The sequence below is a fragment of the Schistocerca cancellata genome, chromosome 1, assembly GCF_023864275.1.
Source record: "Schistocerca cancellata isolate TAMUIC-IGC-003103 chromosome 1, iqSchCanc2.1, whole genome shotgun sequence".
In the NCBI taxonomy this organism is placed as follows: domain Eukaryota; kingdom Metazoa; phylum Arthropoda; class Insecta; order Orthoptera; family Acrididae; genus Schistocerca; species Schistocerca cancellata.
Window position 1 is genome coordinate 729,935,594 of NC_064626.1, and position 17,844 is coordinate 729,953,437.

Below are 17,844 nucleotides of genomic sequence, written 5' to 3' on the forward strand. Positions count from 1 at the left end.
GAAAAAAAATGTTGCTTACAGTTTTAGTCAAATTTGGTGTTGTCTCCTTCAAAGTAGTTCCCTTCTGATTGCACACACTTTTTCCAGCGCTTCTGACATTGATGGTAACATTCCTGGAACTCAACTTCTGTAATATCCTCCAAGACCCTCGTCGCAGCTTTTTGGACATCTTGTGTTGTTTGAAAATGGTGTCACCTGACCGCCGTTTTGACTCTTGGAAATAGAAAAAAGTCGCACGGAGCTATGTCTGGTGAATAAGGTGGCTGTTGTAGTACTGAAATTTGTTTTGAGGTTAAAAATTGCTGTACTGACAGAGCAGTATGGGATGGCGCATTTTCATGATGCAGAATCCAATTATCAGCATTGTTGGCACGGACACGAAGAACTCATTCACGAAGTCTTTCTAGAATTTCTTTGTACTAATATTGGTTAACTGTTTGTCCAGGAGGCACCCACTCTTTATGAACAATTTCCTTGGAATCAAAGAAGCACTTCACTTTTGACTTTGATATGCGAGCTTTTTTTGGTCTGGGTGATACCTTTGAACACCATTGCGAACTTTGGCGTTTTGTCTCTGGATCGTACTGAAAAAGCCAACTTTCATTACCAGTGATAACACGGCTCAACAATTTTGGATTGATTTCTGTTTGCTCTAACATATCGGCTGCCAAATTTTTCCGTGTTTCTCGCTGTTGTGATGTGAGATTTTTGCGGACCATTTTTGCACAAATGAGGCACTGAGAGCACAAGCGGACTAACCCACACTTTTTGTGAATTTGAGGTACTGACATGTTGTGATAACAGTATACGAGTATTATGCAATGCATGTTGATCTGTTTGTTTATCTGAAGGTTTGTCTAATGTAGCAACGTAAACATTGCTGTTGCACTCAACCGCCGATAGATACCGTTGAGAGCAGGGGTGGACTATGCGTCATAGTCCATTTGTGCTCTATGCTCTCCGTCCACTGCCATTGCGCGTGACGCCGGCGAACGAAAGACTTGTGTATTTAGTGTGGAACAACGTATTGGACCAGTGACCACGTGGACGTGTATTTCAGTTGATCAGCATGGCAGCCCCTGCGAAAAGCGTGGAGGAGCAGTTGGAAGGTTAGTTTGTATTGTGTTCCATTCCTTTTTTGCGGATAACATTGTCGATTGTACACTAACGCGTTCATATGCAAACACGTCTAGATGTACCGTATCTCGAATGGTGACTTTGTTCAGAAAATGCAGGTTGTTTTCCATACGAAAACAGAATGACATACAAACAATACTTTATGTATTGCTATTTTGTGTAATCAAGTAACGATCACTTGTAATGTTATGTGTACAACAATGTTTTACCGCCCGCCGAGTTGTGTTGAGCAATTGCTTCGCCTGTGGATACCAATGCACACGTTGACCATTACTGTAGTGTAGTTAATATTACATTGAGGGATGGATATTGTTATTACAGAGATGTTTGCGTCCGATGGGGACGTGCCGGGAGACGCGAGAGCGAGCACGGCTGCAGCAACAACTGTTCCAGAGGACGTGCCAGAGACGAACGACGATGCCGTGGTACGGAGCCGAGGAAAGAAGCGCCTTAGAAACGAAGATAAATGGCTTCGTAACGTTAGGAAAGAACGGAGAGCTCTAGGTCAAGAGTACGTAAACCGTAAGGGTAACCTTGTACCTCGAAAGGAATTGCGGAAAGTCAGCGAGTGTACGTGCCGGTATGAGTGCCACAAACACATCAACGAAGAACAGCAGGAACAAGTGTTCAATGAGTTTTATAATTTAGGCAGCCACGATCTGCAGTCGGCTTTCCTGTTTACCATGATTAAAGTCGTTGATAAAGCACGGTCTTACGTAGGTCAGCAACATTCACGTAGGGAGAAGACGAGATTGTATTACTTGCTCAATTCAAATGGGTCTGAAACGAGGGTGTGCAAAAGATTCTTTCAGAATACTTTAGCCGTATCTGCTGGAAGAATCGATAGGGTACTCAAGAATAAAGGGGAAAAAGCCACCCCTCCTCGTGATGGTAGAGGTAAAGGTGAACCTGGTAATAAAACACCTTGCCACAAAGTTGATGTAGTAAAACGTTTCATAGAAAAATTCCCGGCGTATGAAAGCCATTATGCGTATCATAAAAATAACGGTAGAAAGTATTTAGGACCAGATTTAAATTTATCAGTCATGTATTCACTGTACTGTGCAGAGGAGCAAATGCCCGTTTCTCATTTTATTTTCCGCAAAATTTTTTACGAAAACTTCAATTTGTCATTTCATCCACCAGCGTCCGACTCTTGTCGAACATGTGATGCTTTGCAGGTAAAAATAACAGCTGCCGATAATGATAAGGAGAGGACGGAGTTAATTGCAGAACGTGAATTCCATCAGCAAAAAGCTGAGTATGCACGGGCAGGTTTACATAGTGATACATTGCTTAGCAAATCAGATGGTAACGTTACAGTGATAACATTTGATTTGATGAAAACTTTGCCTACACCGATCATCTCAACTGGAGTTTGCTATTACAAACGTCAGTTGTGGACATATTGCTTTGGCATCCACAATATGCACAATGATGATGTATACATGTTTCTGTGGCATGAATCCATTGCGTCGAGAGGGCCACAAGAAATTGGTTCTTGTTTGCTGTACTTCATACGCAATTTTGTCAGGACTGAAAAACTAATTATGTACTCTGATCAGTGCGGAGGCCAGAATAGAAACATAAAGGTTGCTGTACTGTGCCAATACATTGTCAACAGCTCAGAGTTCTCTGTGAAGGAAATAGACCATAAATTTTTAGTTAGCGGACACTCGTACCTGCCCTGTGATCAGGATTTTGGCTTAGTTCAGAAACGAAAAAAGTATTTTCCTAATATTTACCGTCCTAAACACTGGAATGATGTGGTAGTGAGTGCCAGAAAAAGGAATCCATTCAAGGTAATTAATATGAATGCGGAATGTTTCTTTTCAACAAAACAACTCGAAAGAAACATCACGAATCGAAAAATGTCTTCTGGCAATTGTAAAGTACAATGGTTGAACATACAGTGGCTGCGGTATGAAGCAACCAACAGATTCAAAATATTGTATAAATACTCGAACCAAAACCAAGAGCCATTTCAGGAAATTGATGTGGCCAAACGAACATCCACATGCATCAGCAATCTCGAACTGCTTTATCCTAATGGAAATGTAATTACAGAGGCAAAAAAGAAGGATCTGCTAAGTTTGCTTCCGTATGTACCTCCACTTCATCATGATTTCTACAAAACTTTACAAACGTCATCAAATGCTGTAGAAACATTGCCTGTGGATGATTTTGAAATGTAACACAATGCGTAACATTACAGAAACCAATGTAAAATGGTACATGTAATGTGTACAATGTATACTAGTAATGAATACTATTGTCACATGCATCAGCGTACTAACGGACCTGTCATTGAGAATGTTCAACTACTTGGAGCGAAAATGGACTAAGCCACAACAAAACTGCTAATATTCTACTATATAGTACTTTTGTAATTTATCTATGTCAAAATATTGTTCAATAAAACCACAGTTACATCATATGCATGTTACAAGGCTGCAGTGTATCACAAACATACATTATTTGTGGGCCCGTAATATGAGACCTGTTTCCTCCATATTGACTTCTCCGGGGTTAGTCCGCTTGTGCTCTCAGTGCCTCAAATCTTTCTCATACCAAGATCTTCAGTTATTATTAGACGAGAATAATTTCAGAGAAGTGACAGAAGAAAACGAGGTTTGCTATAAAAGTTAAGAGATGCAGCGTGGGGTGCAGAACGCAGCAGCTGAGATAAAACAAGAGATCGCTGTGAGGTGAAACAGGACAGTCGCTTCGACCTCTAAAGTCTATTCTTGACCGAAATCAGGGGAGGAATTATACAAAATAATCTCATCTCAAACGTGCACATCGGCAAAACTGCATCCACATATTAGTAAAGTGTTAGAATCTTAAACAATGGGTACTGCCAATTTAGTCTCTTCATTATGGCCATTCAGAGAAATGAACAACAAAATGCCTCTAATGGCTCCACTCTATATCTACATCACTACTCTGCGGTTCAAATCTATGTGCTTGCCAAATGTTTCACAGAACCACCTTCAGACTATTTATCTAGACCATAAGATGCAAGACTAAGTAAGCATCAGAAGTAGTGCCGGCCGGTGTGGCCGAGCGGTTCAAGGCGCTTCAGTCTGGAACCGATCGACCGCTACGGTCACAGGTTCGAATCCTGCCTCTGGTATGGATGTGTGTGATGTCCTTAGGTTAGTTAGTTTTAAGTAGTTCTAAGGGACTGATGACCTCAGATGTTAAGTCCCATAGTGCTCAGAGCCATCAGAAGTAGTGTCCTTGCATTGGAGTCATTGCCTTCAGGATGTATAGTCACATAGATGTCAGCGAAACGGTAGATGAACTAAAACATGTCACTGTAAATGACAGAACTATCTTATGCGTTTGCCAAACGAAATTTCAAGTACATGGGTGCACTAGCGATTCTATTCACACCATTGTTCACAATGGGCGCATTTACTTGTGTGTGGGGCCGGGCATAGCCGCCGACGCACAGCTTTAAACATACCTTGATAGTGACGTCTCATGTAGTGGTAATGCACTCTTTAAAACTGTGAAGGAAACAGAAATAATATACAGGAAGTGAAAGATTCTCCAACTTAGACAGAAACCATGCCGCAGTAATGAGAATCGAAATACATGAAAGGGAAGCAGCAGTTGATAAGATAATGAGACAGGGAGTGTTGTAGTATATTCGGGCTGTTATTCGATGTGTACATTGAGCAAGTAGTAAAAGAAACAAGGGGCATTTCAAAAAAGAATTAAAGTACAGGAAGAAGAAATAAAAACTTTATGGTTTACTGACGATATTGTAATTCCGTCAGATGGCAAAGTACTTGGAAGTACTTGGAAGACCACTTGAACGGAATGGATTGTAGTCTCTTTAAATCAGGCATGCTGGTAGAATTAGATTAGGAAACTGCATACTAAAAGTAGATGACTTTTGCTATTTGGTTGGCATCTAAATAACTGACGATGGCTGAAGTAGAGAAATATGTTAACACTTAATATAAATTTAAATGTTAGGAAATATTTTCTAGTGGTATTTGTCTGGAAGAAAGTATCCTACGAAAGTAAAACGCTGACGAAAATCAGTTCAGAGAATAAAGTTTTTAAAACGTGGCGCTATATAAGAATGCAGAAGATGGATGGAATACCTAATGAAGAGGTATTGAGTCGAACTGGGGACAAAAGAAATACTTGACAGAACTTGACTAAAAGAATGTATCGGTTCATAGGACACATCGCGAGGCATGAAGAAATAATCAAAAATGGTTCAAATGGCTCTGAGCTCTATGGGACTTAACATCTATGGTCATCAGTCCTCTAGAACTTAGAACTATTTAAACCTAACTAACCTAAGGACATCACACAACACCCAGTCATCACGAGGCAGAGAAAATCCCTGACCCCGCCGGGAATCGAACTCGGGAACGAAGAAATAATCGGTGTGGTGATAGATGCATGAACAAATCGTCCGTTTGGTGGTGGATGGAAGTTTTGGGGGCAAAAATTGTAGTGGATGACCAAGGCTCGACTGCAGTAAGTAGGTTCAAATGTAGGTTGCAGTAACTGTGCAGAGATGTAGACCCCTGCTCATCATAAACTGGCGGGTACGGATTGTTGTTTTCTTAGCATCCCACACCTCTAGCGGAGGATTTTTTATTTGTTTATTCGTATGACTCCCATGCTGTTTAAAATGACCGGTATATAACATTAGCAATGCTACGTAGAACAGGAATATGAAAACACAAAACTACATATAAAACTAACTAAATGTCAATATCTAATTTCCTAATCCATAGAAGAGCCGTATCATCAGCTTTCATGAGGTCGCTCCCACTCCCCTGGTAGGAACGCTTGATTGCTTGATGTCTGATTCGGAGCCCCCGCAGTCACAAACCGGAGACTCTGTAGTAACCCATTTGTAGAGTGTCCGCGCATCGTCCATTCCCCGTGCGAGTTGTTTTCAGTTTGGCCTACAGCTTCCTGTTGAGTTCTGCGCCAGCAGTATGAAAGTTATACTTTCAGAACCACTTACGCTCTTCAGGATTTTCAATAAGTTGACAGCACTGGTCCCACAGGTTTCTCACCCCGTTATTACTGGCATCTAGCTGTTGTGCTTGCCGCAGTGGTGGCTTTCTTGGATGGAGCCTATGTCGTCGTAATCTTGGTATGTCTTCCTATATTGATAATTCAAGGTTCTCCTGTAGTTTGCGGTATTTCCTAAGCACGGTCTCGCTTCTGCGGATTGCGGGTGAATACCTGTTACTCAGCAGAGGAAGCAACTACATCGGTGTTGGTCGGATTACCCCAGTTATTAACCGCATAATGGTGGTTCAACTGGACGTTGATAAAGTTTGTGTGGTAGCTGTTTAGCCACACCGGGGCACAATACCCGGCTGCTGAGACAGCGCAATGGATAGTGTGCGCAAGGTATCTGCTGAAGCTCCCCATGCCATTCCTCACAATTTTTGAATAATATTGTTAAGAGTTTTTATCTTGGCAACAGTATTTTCAAGATGTTTTATTTATGAAAGGGTGCGGTCAAGGGTGACACAAGGTGCTTAGAATACTCGTCATGGCAAAGAGTGTTTCAGTTACGTTTCTCTCTGAGCTCCGCGTTTGCTTGTTTGTTTGTCAGCTGGACTGTACATACTTCAGTTTCACTTGTACTGGATTTAAGTTGTTACTTTCTAAAAAAAAGGCGCCCATAACAGACGAGCGGATCGTATTATTCCTTGATGAGAAATTTTGGAAGGAAGTAGCTGTACAGGGATCTTTCGTCACTTCTGCTTAGTAAATTACTGACACATGTTGCAGACGGTGAAAAGTTCTCAACTTAACATACAGTGCACGGTATGTTTCAAGAAAAAATGGGCAAATGAACATTGTTCTGCGTTTCCGCCGCCTCAGGCCAAATATACTTTAAAATTTCATTTTATTCGAACTGTAATGTTGTTACTTTTTAACATTTTCAGTGATAGTATTGCAATTCAGTTATCTGGTACGTGAAAAAGAACTGGCATTACGTAACTCCTGAACAGCAGTAGCCTTTACTTTGATTAAGCTGACATATATGAGTGATTACAGAAACACTCTGCAGCCACACTTACACGTGCAGTAGTTGGACAAAAATACTGAAACATCGCAAGAAACGCCTGCTTGAACATACATGCAACGCTAGCCAAGCAAGTAACTCTCGTTTTTGTGTTTGACACTAAAGCACTTGTGCAATGCCCTCAGTACGTTACAAGTGACAGTCGTCAGAACAGTGATTTGTGTAGTTGTTGAGGACAATACGTTGGAGCTAAGTGATTTCGAACGTAAGCAGTTTCTTGGTGCTCATATACAGGGTGTTTCAAAAATGACCGGTATATTTGAAACGGCAATAAAAACTAAACGAGCAGCGATAGAAATACACCGTTTGTTGCAATATGCTTGGGACAACAGTACATTTTCAGGCAGACAAACTTTCGAAATTACAGTAGTTACAATTTTCAACAACAGATGGCGCTGCGGTCTGGGAAACTCTATAGTACGATATTTTCCACATATCCACCATGCGTAGCAATAATATGGCGTAGTCTCTGAATGAAATTAGGTTCTGGATTCTGGCGGTACACCTGGTCTTTCAAGTGTCCCCACAGAAAGAAGTCACAGGGGTTCATGTCTGGCGAATAGGGAGGCCAATCCACGCCGCCTCCTGTATGTTTCGGATAGCCCAAAGCAATCACACGATCATCGAAATATTCATTCAGGAAATTAAAGACGTCAGGCGTGCGATGTGGCCGGGCACCATTTTGCATAAACACGAGGTGTTCGCAGTGTCGTCTAAGGCAGTTTGTACCGCCACAAATTCCAGATAGCGTGATGCAGTAATCGTTTCGGATCTGAAAAATGGGCCAATGATTCCTTTGGAAGAAATGGCGGCCCAGACCAGTAATTTTTGAGGATGCAGGGACGATGGGACTGCAACATGGGGCTTTTCGGTTCCCCATATGCGCCAGTTCTGTTTCTTGACGAAGCCGTCCAAGTAAAAATAAGCTTCGTCAGTAAACCAAATGCTGCCCACATGCATATCGCCGTCATCAATCCTGTGCACTATATCGTTAGCGAATGTCTCTCGTGCAGCAATGGCAGCGGCGCTGGGGGGTTGCCGCGTTTGAATTTTGTATGGATAGAGGTGTAAACTCTGGCGCATGAGACGATACGTGGACGTTGGCGTCATTTGGACCGCAGCTGCAACACGGCGAACGGAAACCCGAGGCCGCTGTTGGATCACCTGCTGCACTAGCTGCACGTTGCCCTCTGTGGTTGCCGTACGCGGTCGCCCTACCTTTCCAGCACGTTCATCCGTTACGTTCCCAGTCCGTTGAAATTTTTCAAACAGATCCTTTATTGTATCGCTTTTCGGTCCTTTGGTTACATTAAACCTCCGTTGAAAACTTCGTCTTGTTGCAACAACACTGTGTTCTAGGCGGTGGAATTCCAACACCAGAAAAATCCTCTGTTCTAAGGAATAAACCATGTTGTCTACAGCACACTTGCACGTTGTGAACAGCACACGCTTACAGCAGAAAGACGACGTACAGAATGGCGCACCCCACAGACTGCGTTGTCTTCTATATCTTTCACATCACTTGCAGCGCCATCTGTTGTTGAAAATTGTAACTACTGTAATTTCCAAAGTTTGTCCGCCTGAAAATGTACTGTTGTCCCAAGCATATTGCAACAAACGGTGTATTTCTATCGCTGCTCGTTTAGTTTTTATTGCCGTTTCAAATATACCGGTCATTTTTGAAACACCCTGTAGATGGTCTACCACAACCAGGAAACCAATGTGATACTTCCTGGCAGATTAAAACTGTGTGCCTGACCGACACTCTTACTCGGGACCTTTGTCTTTCGCGGGCAAGTGCTCTGACAACTGAGCTACCCAAGCCCGACTCACGACCTGTCCTCACAGCTTTACTTCCGCCAGTACCTTGTCAGGAAGCCGAAGTGTTTGGTGTTTCAAGAGGCATCACATTGTGCATTGATACAGCATGCACGAAACGCAGAAAAACATCATCCGCTAAGTCACAACGCAGATGTGAGCGATCGTTGAGCGATCGTGTCAAACAGCTTTTGTAGAGGATTGTGACGAAAACTAAGAGGACAACAGCTGCAGATGTCAGTGCAGAACTGAATGTCGCACTCACGACCCCTATCAGCAACAAACCAACACTAAGGGAGCTCCAGAAGCAGGGAATTGCAGGGCGAACTGGAATTCCAAAACCACTCATCAATGATGCAGATTCGCGTAACACGAAAACTTGGTGGTGCCGAAGCCATAAAACCTGGCCTATAGAGCAATGGAAGAAAGTCATTTGATGAATCCTGTTTCACCCTGTTTCCACTCTCTGGCCGTGTTTATATCGCAAGAGTGAAACGTGGCATAGGGTCGGTAATGATTTGGACAGCCATATCGTGATATTTCATGGGTTCATTGTTACTCTGCGAGGTTTCATTACTACCAAGCATTTATGTGGCCGTTTCGACTGATCAGATCCACAGCATGATAAAATACTTTTTCCCCAATGCCTGTGATGTGTTGCAAGACAACAGGGCCTCTGCTTAAACAGCTCGCATCGTCCGGAACTGGTTTCGTATCTCGAGGACGAATTGTCGCATCACCCATGGGCATCACAGCCACGAGGTTTCCGTGTTATTGAGCCCCGGAACCACGGGACTGCTACGGTCGCAGGTTCGAATGCTGCCTCGGGCATGGGTGTGTGTGATGTCCTGAGGTTAGTTAGGTTCTAGGGGACTTATGACCTAAGATGTTGAGTCCCATAGTGCTCAGAGCCATTTTGTTATTGAGCCTTTGTGCTGTACTTCGGAAAGAACGGTGCGTGATCGCAATCCATCATCATCATGCGTGAACTTACGACTATTTAGCGGGAAGAATAGTATAAGATTCTTTTGAAAACCTTACAGGACCTGTATTTATCCATTCCGAGACGACTGGAAGCTGCTTTGAATGCCAATGGTTTTCCAACATCGTATGAGACGTGGTAATGTGTTGTGTTTCTTGGTGTTCCAATATTTTTGTCCAACCCCTGTTCATCTCCAGTTTTCAGCTGTATGGAACCGCCAAGTAAATTACGGAGGCATCACAGAAGTGATGCTCCATCTAGCCACTTCAGTGAGTAAAAACAAAATTATCAACGCTAGTCACCCTACCATCTGCGAATAACGAAATTAATTAGTAAACATCACAATAGCATAACACAAGAATTTTGAAAATAATTTTGATGTCTAATGCTGAACGGCTTAAGAACTGGACGTTTTACTAAGCGCATTGTCTCAGCTGCGGTATTAAACGCTTTAACTCTTGCGCGTTTGTCAAACATGAGTGTTATTTTAACACAAACTAGCAACATTAGCTGTAATCGTTTAGCTTGTTGCAAAGTTGGCTCAATGCTTTAATGTAATGAGCGTTTCCAGTTCGGCTATCGTGAATCAGAATGCATCCCCTTACCAAAAAAGTTTCCTATTGTATGAATGTCAGATATCTTTTTACTATATAGGAACTTAAATATACTAGCATAGATGTGCAGCAGCACGATTCCTCGATGATAAACGTAGTTCATCTGTAGATGTGGTTCTAGAGTGACTTCTAGGAGCAGCTACAGTGCTCAGACATTGTAGCATACCATGTGGTACCTCATTTGGTCCTCTCTAGAGGTTATCAGAGTTTAAGCGCCCTCACTCAAATCACTTCCACGCAAAAAAAAAAAACTTAAATATTGCACTAACTCAGAGCAGCATGTTTAAATCAGTGCATGATAACTGTAGCCGATATATTAGTCTCGAGAGATTCAGCAACAGTATTCATATTTAAGATAATTCTCATTTAGTGTTCAGCAACCTGTCTTATCTACTCAGAACTATATATATATATATATATATATATATATATATATATATATATAATCTCAGAGTACTGTGATATGTAATCTAATTAAAAAAGTGCAACTGAAAAGGAACAATAAATGAGAATTATCTTAAAACGAATTAGTAAGTTGACAAGACGCGTGGCCGTGAATAATATGACAGAAAGCGATGGTAGGATTCTGTTTACGCATCTGCGCACGAGTGGTCTTTGGTGGGAGACAGTGAACAGCAGCGCTCCTCTTACGTCAGCATTCTGACGCAGACTCCGAACAGCTGCGGTAAGTGACGTAACGCATACGTCACGTCGCGAAAAGCGTCACCCATTCGTCTAGCGTGGCAAGCCGTAGCAGAAATCAATAGGACTGATACGATGTAGATTATCCTAGGATATATTGAGTGGATTTTGACGTCTTCATGCTTCAGATTTAACATTATAACGTCTTGTATCACGGTTGAATTATAAGTATGTAGTTCCAGTTACGAAAATAACTGACGAAAATCAGAGAAGCATGAGAAACTGAAGCCACTAGTGTCCTTTCCGTTGCGGTATTACTTTGATGAAGCTCCATTTCTCAATCAACTTGTTAATATGCCAACAAAATGTTAACTTTATTTGGGGTGTCTTATTTGGTTGCGTTGATTTGGGGTAAGAGACCAAACAGCGATGTCATCCGTCCCTTCTAAAAATTATGAACAGTATCTATTAAAATTAAGCAAATGATAAATGATTTTAATTTATCATGCGGAGGATAACATTTCATCAAACGGGAGTCTGCATTCTGCTCACAGGCAATGTACTTCATAAAATTGAGAAATAAATAGGTCTGCATGAATTGAACAAAGAACAAGTACGGTATAATATGCCCTTCGAAACATATACTAGAATATGTAAGATAAAACATTAACAGCGAAATATTATTTACATTGGACTGAACATTTATTTTGCGCACTCAAATTGAAAGGAAAAGTAACACATTTGCAAGAAACACACAGACTGGTCGTGCCTGGCTTGGATGGTTCCACCGGCCTAACGCCACCCAGGAAAATTCATCCATACAATTAAATGAAAGCTACGATGCGAAATGTAATTCGGGCCCAACAATAGGGATTCAGTTACTTACAGGAATACGGATGCAGTTAACACTGAACAGGACACAACAACATGGCCCGTGACACAGAAAGCTACACCAAGAAAAATGCAAAATTCCGAAAAGTTGGTTAATTTGTGTAAGGAATTACAGTCACAAGTAAATCATTGTTAGACCGCTGCAAGCGAAAGCTGATGCCGCGAGCTGAAGGCTGTCGAGACCTTTACTGAACACGATGAATCAAATGAACAGATGCACGCGCACTTATGAAACTGAATTATTATTTTAAAGCTGTCGTACCTTAAAGCGGTCAGACTATCCAGCATGGTTATTACTGCCTGGGGCTGTGAGAGAAATCGGTTAAGGCTACAACTAGAGTGAACCCTACACATATTCAGCTAAAATATTGAACTACTACAGACTAGCGCCTAAGAGCAACCTCACTCACCAAATTCCCAGAACCGAGGGACCAGTACCCCGACCAAACTGGGGACCACACACAGACAGCGGTAGTTGTCAGAGAAGACCTTCACCGCGTCTTGCCAGCTTAGTCACAATAGCGTTACGACCAGAAGGGAACGAAACCCCTTTGCCACTGTCTAAACTTACACCAAGGTTGGCTAAACTGCCATAACAGCAGACAAGAAGTTTACCCGCCATCAGACATGAAAACTAAATATTCATATCATTCTCTCACTCTGCCATTTTAAGATCATAGGAATGGGAGAGGAGGATAGCGGTACAATAAAAATACATAGTAATTAAGTGTGTGGAAGATATAGGAAGCACAGATATGTAATAAACCAGTACATGGTTATAAAATACACACAGACTACATAAGAATTCAGTAACGAATGCACTTGTGACTGATGGAATCGGTAATTGTTTCTTTCTCGTGACATCTTAATTCTATGTAAGTATAAGGTGCTAAAGGACATGTGAAATGACGTTAAATTTTATTGAAACAATACGAAGGGGCTAATATGGAGATAGTTCACTTTTAGGGGGAATGCAAGTAATAGATTTTAGTTAAGCTGCCGTCGTAGATCTGGGACATCATTCCTCTATTCTCAGAAGTCCAATAGAAGAGTGTTGACGAGTTTAGTGTGTCTTTACATGTATCTGGCGCAGCGTAGTCACCTTCTGTTACGCTTATGACCGCGGCCTTAGTCTTAAATACGCGGGAGTGATTCGTATTCTCATAGACACATCCTGATGCAAATTTTATGCACTTTACATTAGGGACTTCCTCTGATTACTGGAAAGATTCGTGATATAAGGTACAAAGCCTCGGAGGATTCCTCGCTCTCCCTCCTTACAAATGTTGAATCAGGGTGCCGATTCTGGTGGGGAAGGAGTTCACAACTTGTGACGGGCTGCCCCCTCCCTTCTTTACCCCCGACCCCAACCGAGTATAACTTCCTGTCACCCTTGCCTTTAACGTGCCAGAGGTATTTTAATAATACTGATGGTGATGAGTGTAAAATGTTTAATATACTAACAGTTTGTTAGGTCATTGCTTAATACATTGTTTTGGCATAACATCCAAAAAAATGTGTAAAGCGGTCGTCCGGAAAATTGTAATTTACATGTGTCATTCCATTCATCTAAGATCTACAGTAGGAACAAACTCTTATATTTGGCGTCCTGTTTTACGCAATATACACTCCTGGAAATGGAAAAAAGAACACATTGACACCGGTGTGTCAGACCCACCATACTTGCTCCGGACACTGCGAGAGGGCTGTACAAGCAATGATCACACGCATGGCACAGCCGACACACCAGGAACCGCGGTGTTGGCCGTCGAATGGCGCTAGCTGCGCAGCATTTGTGCACCGCCGCCGTCAGTGTCAGCCAGTTTGCCGTGGCATACGGAGCTCCATCGCAGTCTTTAACACTGGTAGCATGCCGCGACAGCGTGGACGTGAACCGTATGTGCAGTTGACGGACTTTGAGCGAGGGCGTATAGTGGGCATGCGGGAGGCCGGGTGGACGTACCGCCGAATTGCTCAACACGTGGGGCGTGAGGTCTCCACAGTACATCGATGTTGTCGCCAGTGGTCGGCGGAAGGTGTACGTGCCCGTCGACCTGGGACCGGACCACAGCGACGCACGGATGCACGCCAAGACCGTAGGATCCTACGCAGTGCCGTAGGGGACCGCACCGCCACTTCCCAGCAAATTAGGGACACTGTTGCTCCTGGGGTATCGGCGAGGACCATTCGCAACCGTCTCCATGAAGCTGGGCTACGGTCCCGCACACCGTTAGGCCGTCTTCCGCTCACGCCCCCAACATCGTGCAGCCCGTCTCCAGTGGTGTCGCGACAGGCGTGAATGGAGGGACGAATGGAGACGTGTCGTCTTCAGCGATGAGAGTCGCTTCTGCCTTGGTGCCAATGATGGTCGTATGCGAGTTTGGCGCCGTGCAGGTGAGCGCCACAATCAGGACTGCATACGACCGAGGCACACAGGGCCAACACCCGGCATCATGGTGTGGGGAGCGATCTCCTACACTGGCCGTACACCACTGGTGATCGTCGAGGGGACACTGAATAGTGCACGGTACATCCAAACCGTCATCGAACCCATCGTTCTACCATTCCTAGACCGGCAAGGGAACTTGCTGTTCCAACAGGACAATGCACGTCCGCATGTATCCCGTGCCACCCAACGTGCTCTAGAAGGTGTAAGTCAACTACCCTGGCCAGCAAGATCTCCGGATCTGTCCCCCATTGAGCATGTTTGGGACTGGATGAAGCGTCGTCTCACGCGGTCTGCACGTGCAGCACGAACGCTGGTCCAACTGAGGCGCCAGGTGGAAATGGCATGGCAAGCCGTTCCACAGGACTACATCCAGCATCTCTACGATCGTCTCCATGGGAGAATAGCAGCCTGCATTGCTGCGAAAGGTGGATATACACTGTACTAGTGCCGACATTGTGCATGCTCTGTTGCCTGTGTCTATGTGCCTGTGGTTCTGTCAGTGTGATCATGTGATGTATCTGACCCCAGGAATGTGTCAATAAAGTTTCCCCTTCCTGGGACAATGAATTCACGGTGTTCTTATTTCAATTTCCAGGTGTGTAAAATTAATCGTCTTTTTCTTCTGTCTTACTCGATGTCCTGATTTGACTGTTGTACTTGAGGTCTCACGGACTTTTTCGGGATTTAGTAATGGTAGCAGCTGTGGTCAACCTGCGAATAGCATCCGTTTCCTAGTTGCAATACACCCTAAGACAAAAGAAGACGCACCACAAAGGGATTATCCGAATGGGACGGAAATCTGTAATGTGATGTTCATATACAGGCAGGCAAATGATTACAATTCAACAAAAATCGAATGTTTTATTAAAGAGAGAGAGCTTCACAAACTGAGCAAGTCAATAACTCGTTGGTGCATCTCTGGCCATTACGCAAACAGTTATTCGGCATCGCATTGATTGATGCTGGATGCCCTCTTGATGGTTCAAATGGCTCTGAGCACTATGGAACTTAACATCGGAGGTCATCAGTCCCCTAGAACATAGACATACTTAAACCTAACTAAGCTAAGGACATCACACACATCCATGCCCAAGGCAGGATTCGAACCTGCGACCGTAGCAGTCGCGCGGTTCCGGACTGAAGCGCCTAGAACCCCTCGTGAAGGATATCTTGCCTAACTCGCTGGTCATCGGGGCTCGGTTCGAAATGGGACTGCCGTAAAGACGCTTCTGGAGACGAACAGAACAGCGGTGGGATATTGACCCAACTGTCGTCCAACATAAGCCCCGACAACCGGGAGGGGTGCCCCGGGATGCGAATTCTTGTCATAGAAAGACACGTTTGGTTGTCGTCCGCAGCACCCCTACAGCACAGCGGTACGTCGAAAATATTTTACGCCCCCTTTTTTGCCCTTCGTGGCAAGGCAAGCTGGGCTTACATTTCAGCAAGATAATTCCCGCCCGCACACGGCGAGACTTGCTACTGCTTGTCTTCAAGCTTGCCAAACCCTACCTTTGCCAGCAAGATCATGGATCTCTCCCCATTTGAGAACGTTTGCAGCATTATGGGCAGTGGTCTCGAATCAGTTAGGGATTTTGACGAACTAACCCTCTAATTGGTTATAAGTTGTCGCAATATCCCTCAGGAGGGCACCCAACAAATCGGTCAACGTCACGCCGATCAACTGCTTGCATAAGGGCCACAGGCGGACCAACACGTTATTGATATTAAATTTACCTGCAATTATAATCATTTGTTTGTACATGTACATCAATCTATACGAATTTCTGACCCAATCGGATAATTCCTTCGTGGTTCCTCCTCCCCCCCCTTTTTTTTCGTGTATTTTGAGCAAGCTGCAAGCCATCGACGTGAGGCGAGCGGATGGAAAGTATGCTATGTTGACCACAGCTTGTAATGTTCCAGAATCCTTGCCATTTTCGATATTGTTGGATTTCCACGCTATATTATTCTCCGAAATTTGACTGAAGAGTCTGGAAATTGTTAAGCATAAAAATATAAACGCTTTCAGTAAAATATTGTAAGGCTGGGGGAGAGGGGTACGTATAGCCCCTCGCCATTCACGCCCCACCCCCATCTGGGATCCACGCCTGCGTTCTTGGCCAGCTGTTTTCCCTCTATTTGCGCATTGAACTCTAACCTTTAAATCCTCCAGGTCTTGCGTATTATGTTTATTAAAATTCTATACCGAAAGCGCTTAGAACAATGAGAGACGAGATGCGATTGACAGCTCGCAGACCAGAATGTAGCCCCCGAGCGTTAGGGCCGCACACTGGCGCTGTGCATAGGCGAGCGCCGAGATGGCGTGGGCGGGCAGGTATTGGTGAGCCGCGCTGACACAAAGCGGCGCGGAGGGAGCCGAACAGCCTTGCGGCTCGGCGTGGCTGGCGCACGACCGGTTGCGACACGGGCGGAGGCCGCAGCCGCGCTGCACACCGCGGCACGCGCGCGCGGCCAGTCTCCGGTCCAGTGGCGCCGCGGCCGCACCGCACCGCACTCCGTCGCCGGGGACCAGTAGCAGCAGCGCCAGCATGGGCACGCGCAGGTGCGTAGCCGCCCGCCATCTGGGTCAGCGCCGCGATTCGCTTTCTGCCGCTCTCGCCACCCCGGAACTAGGAGCGCGCCGCGCCACGCCACGCCGCACTGCGCCGGATTGGACAGACTCTCGACGCATTCCTCAGGCGCGCAAGGCCTCTCCGAGGTCCCAAATGTCACCTAGTCCCGTTCTGCTTCAGGTGATCGTATTGACTGTCCGCTCCTTGCAAATGGTGTGTCCGGTTTATCATAACGCATACACAAAATCTGATATCTTCCGATTAATGGATGATGATGTCGTGTGACTAGGGCCTCCCGTCGGGTAGACCGTTCGCCTGGTGCAAGTCTTTAGATTGGACGCCACTTCGGCGACTTGCGCGTCGATGGGGATGAAATGATGATGATTAGGACAACACAACACCCAGTCCCTGAGCGGAGAAAATCTCCGACCCAGCCGGGAATCGAACCCGGGCCCTTAGAATTGACAGTCTGTCGCTCTGACCACTCTTTTTTTAACTCATTTTGTTCGCTTTCGTTCGTTGTATCTGCACGGGGCGGACGTCGTACGACACTCGTTGATCGATTAACTCAGTTTTTTTATTACAGAGGGCAGCTAACCCTCTGACCGAACACGCTGAGCTACCGTGCCGGCGACAGCTACCGGGGTCGG

At 44.6% G+C, this 17,844-nt stretch overlaps 1 protein-coding gene across 2 annotated transcripts in view; it reads left to right on the forward strand.

Annotated features, from left to right (window-relative positions):
• The window catches only part of LOC126185196 (adenomatous polyposis coli protein-like), a 474,971-nt gene that overhangs the window by 298,711 nt on the left and 158,416 nt on the right, over window positions 1-17,844 (forward strand). The window contains exon 1 of one of the 2 annotated variants that reach the window (XM_049928079.1): window positions 17,073-17,184. The exons of the other annotated variant lie outside the window; for it this stretch is intronic. The gene's annotated coding sequence lies outside the window, so the exon portion shown is untranslated. Of the gene's footprint in view, window positions 1-17,072; window positions 17,185-17,844 lie in introns of those variants that run through there. 2 annotated transcript variants of the gene reach the window in all.